General features: G+C 37.5%; 1 pseudogene; it reads left to right on the top strand.

The window, feature by feature from the left end:
• The window catches only part of LOC113086685 (acid phosphatase type 7-like), an 11,535-nt pseudogene extending 8,268 nt beyond the window's left edge, over positions 1–3,267 (top strand).
• The last annotated feature ends 1,404 nt before the right edge of the window (positions 3,268–4,671 follow it).

Raw genomic sequence — 4,671 nt, 5'->3', positions numbered from 1 at the left:
AAATATTCCACCCTTGTGCAACCCTTAATTCTACACAGTTGTCTGATGAACTGTGCATATGTGTGTGTGTGTGTGTGTGTGTGTGTGTGTGTGTGTGTGTGTGTGTGTGTGTGTGCGTGCGTGCGTGTGTGTGTGTGTGTGTGTGTGTGTGTGTGTGTTTCAGGAGTGGATCTGGAGCTCTGGGCTCATGAGCACACGTATGAGAGACTCTGGCCCGTGTATGATTATAAGGTAAAGCTTGAGCAGGGATCTGGAAGCGCTCTGTGATCGAGCGTCTGATGTGACGTGTGTTTGTGTCCTGCAGGTGTTTAACGGGAGCGCTGAAGAGCCGTATGTGAATCCTAAAGCGCCCGTGCACATAATCACCGGTTCAGCCGTGAGTATCGTCTGAAGCACCGCTAACACTAGCTTCACGTTCCTGATGGAGCACTACATGATATTGATTCTAACAGTATGTAAAGCAGCACATGTAAAGTGCGTTAGTGCACACCCAGTGTGTTTCCCCATAGACATTTTACAATAGTCTCTGTTTAAATCATTTTAATCCATAAATCAGACGACCAGCTATGAGGAGAACCACAGCAGTATGATTTAAAGTGCTTGAGAATCAGACAAAAAGAAAAAAAAAATTCTAAGAACATTTTTCCAACGATACAGTCATGTAAAAAAAAAGAAAAAAAAATCTTCCATTTTTTTTAAACAATTTTTTTACAAATAATTTAATAATTTAACTGACATCAAACTAAAATGTTACGAAAAGTTCCTTGAAATAATGTTTCAGTAACATTATCAAATAGCAGTTGGAACGTACATTCTATTAATGTTGCCAGAAGAACGTTCTGAGAACATTCGCTGTTAGCTGGGAACGGAATAGCAAATTACATCATCAGATTAAAAAAATGAATGCATTAAAATGAATGGAGCGAAAGACACATCATGGAAGGTTATTACACTGAACTAAAACCAAAGAAAATATTTTGTTTCTTGGAAAAAAAAGGAACTGAAGTAAAAAAAAAAGACAACTTTTCTCATTATCATTAATTTTAACCTTAAATATCTAAAGCTAAAATTGAAATAAATGAATAAAAACAAACATAAATAAAATAACAAAATAGGTAAAAACTAATTTAAATTAAAATATAAAATATAAAAAACTAATTAAAGTTATTAATAAAAATGATGGTAACACAAGGTTGCCTTAGTTCATGTAAGTTAATGTATTAACTAACATGAATAATACATTTATTACAGTATTTATAATTCTTTTATATCAGTCATTCCCTGTTCATGTTGATTTTAATAATGCATTGGTAAATAAATATTAATTTAAAAATAAATAAATTAGTAAATGCTGTAGAAGTATTGTTCATTCTTATGTTAACTGATGAACATTATTGTAGTGTTACCAACATTATAATAGTATTTCAGTGATACTAAAATAACATGTGATTACTAAGAAGAAGTATCGCAGTTCAATGTAAAAATGTGTTCTGTGTGAATGACCCCTAAATATTGTTATTTAAATTAAATTAAATTAAATTAAAACGTATGGTAATAAAAATCATCCTCCAACTTCCAGAACCCAGCCAATAAACATCAAGGATTAGTTTGTCATCACACGACCTCATCGTGGTTCCTGTTTGCATTAAAACATAGACTTCCAGCTCTGGAAACGGATGGTGGAGTCGAGTGCATTGCATTGTGGGATACAGTGTGCCGTGTGATTGTGTTGTTCAGGGCTGTCGAGAGAAACACGACGGCTTCGTCCCGAAACCTCGCGACTGGAGCGCGTTCAGAAGCACAGACTACGGCTACACACGCATGAGACTGATCAACCACACACACCTGCACCTGCAGCAGGTGTCCGACGACCAGGTGTGTGTGTGTGTGTGTGTGTGTGAGTGTGTGTGAGTGTGTGTGAGTGTGTGTGAGAGAGTGTGTGTGTGTGTGTGTGTGTGTGAGAGTGTGTGTGTGTGTGTGTGTGAGTGTGAGTGTGTGTGTGTGTGAGTGTGTGTGTGTGTGTGTGTGTGTGTGTGTGTGTGTGTGTGTGTGAGAGTGTGAGTGTGTGTGTGTGTGTGTGTGTGTGTGTGTGTGTGTGTGTGTGTGTGTGTGTGTGTGTGAGAGAGTGTGTGTGTGTGTGTGTGTGTGTGTGTGAGTGTGTGTGTGAGAGTGTGTGTGAGAGTGTGTGTGTGTGTGTGTGTGAGTGTGTGTGTGTGTGTGTGTGTGTGTGTGTGTGAGAGTGTGAGTGTGTGTGTGTGTGTGTGTGTGTGTGTGTGTGTGTGTGTGTGTGTGTGTGTGTGTGTGTGTGTGTGTGTGTGTGAGTGTGTGTGTGTGAGAGAGTGTGTGTGTGAGTGTGTGTGTGTGTGTCACGTCTGCAGAATAACTCCAGCTCTGTCTGTCTGCAGTACGGTAAAGTCATCGATCAGATGATGCTGGTGAAGGAGAAGCACGGAGCACACGCTTGGAGCTGAAGATCAGACGCTCTCAGGGAACGATACACACTGAATCAAACTAACGAGGGAACGAGGGTCAGACGAGACGCTCTCCAGCAGCAGACTCCTCCAGATAACACATCTCTTCAGGACCTTCGTCTCGATGAAATCACTTCTTTGATTTTACTTGCATAAGATTCTATTTTTATAAATTACTGTTTGTAATCTACTTGATTTTTTTTTAAACCATGAACTCTGTTCCAAAACCTAGCTAGCTTCCTACTTTGATTGCATTTTGAGTCTGCTACATTACATTGCCTTCCAAGGGGTCGTTCACACACAACATGATTTTGAACAGCCCCTAAATAACCTTCATTATACCAGAATGCATTGCAGCAGAAATCACCCATCAAGCAAGCAAGAGAACCATGTTTTTTAGAATTAATTCGGTGTGTAAAAAATATAGACAAAAGAGATTTTAAATGAACTGTTTGACCTAATATATAGCTGTTATTATTTCTGTTGTTATCTTAGAAAAACACGACTGAATTGAGTTGTCTTAGTAGTGTGCTGTCTATGTAGTGCACTAGGGTTTGAACAGAGTGAATATGAACACATGCTGGTGCAGTAAACTTCACCTTGAGCTTTAATAAGTTCGTCTGGTCACTTTAAAAGCTCTTAAATCAGAGCAGCAGGTCTTAAACTCATAAAGTCATGCACTGGTCCTTAGTATTTTTGACCTTTTTTCCCAGTACAAATATCTAATCATCGTTAAATCAAGAAAATAAAAAAATATTGTTTTCTACGGAATTGAATAAAATGAACAACACTTCAAGATGTGATGACTTATTGTTTTAATCATAAAATCATTTGGATGAGTTCTATCTTCAAAAAAGAAGAACATGTAAGGCGGGGCTTAGTTCTGTCCATCAGCTGCTGATTGGATGTTGAGATGTGGGCGTGGCTCTCTGACGTGGAGGCGGATCTGTGGTGGATTATAAGAAAGGGGCGGAGTTTAAACTCACTCTGTGATTGGAGAACTCTGTCATTCCACCGGAATTCTGACATTTTGATAAGAAATGTCATATCAATTTATAATAATTCACAATAAGATTTATTTTCTAGCATATAGAGAACTCTAATTTCATCTTGTGATCGGGTCATGTTGACCCGGGTTTTCTCTGTCCTGGAATGTTAATGTTTCTCTCTGGAGCTGGAGCCTCAGTGAGCTTCTCCTCCGTGTTTGGGTGAACTGCCAAAATGATGAACAAACTATGGTTTTGGAGATGTTTTGGAGCAGGACAGAAGTGGTCTGGAATGAGAGAGTCACTAATGAGTGAATGTTGTTGAAGAGGAAGATAACGTGTGTGTTCTCAATAAACCAAACACCTGGAATCCTGCGGCTGTTTTTGTGTGTTTGACCACGTGACGGACGCTCTGGTGCGGGTTTGCTTTTCTCCATCATGTGTTCCTCTAGACTCTGTGCCAGAGGTTCTTCAGTGTCCTGCAGCAAACACTCACACACACACACACACACTCACGCTGGGAGAGATAAACTCACGCAGTAAACGTGAAGCGTGGCGTGTGCTGCTGTCATGTGTTTACGTCTGCACTGCCTGGAAAACACTCTCATGAATTTCAATCAAAACATGATTTCTGCAGATGTCTTTTTAGGATCATTCAATCTACTATTTTAGTTTATTTTTGTATTTTCTGTTTTAATTTTAATTTTAGTACATTTGTTGTGTTTTATGACTTTTTTCTCAAAATATGTCCATAGCTTTTATCAATTTTTATTAAGTTTATTTCATTTATGTTAATTTAAGTCATTTTAGTACAACAGTTAAACTAAATAAAAATGAGAAATGCTGCCTTGACTTCCAGCTGAAATACATTTTTTAGTCCATGGATATTTTATTTCAAGTAACAATTTTAGATATTTAATATTATTTTAAATATAGTTAATAAAAGTGTTTTTATTAAGTTTTTCTCTTAATGTCTATGTAGCTTTTATTGGTTTAAGTTATTTTAGTAAATCAAGTTTATTTCTGTTCATGTATATTTATTTATTATTTTATTTTATTAAGTTTTATGGAAGTGGAGACGCTGCACGTGTGATGTTTGTGTGATCTGTTTCCTGTGAGTCACACAGGAATAAAAAGAGTAATTGCTTATTATCTCGCAATTCTGACTTTTTTCTCGCAACTTTGGTATTATTTCAAACAGTTCAGTTTTTCTC

The sequence above is a fragment of the Carassius auratus genome, unplaced genomic scaffold (genome assembly GCF_003368295.1).
Source record: "Carassius auratus strain Wakin unplaced genomic scaffold, ASM336829v1 scaf_tig00043814, whole genome shotgun sequence".
Classification (NCBI taxonomy): domain Eukaryota; kingdom Metazoa; phylum Chordata; class Actinopteri; order Cypriniformes; family Cyprinidae; genus Carassius; species Carassius auratus.
Note: the sequence above shows the minus strand (reverse complement) of the source record. Positions and strands in the feature narration are given on the sequence as shown.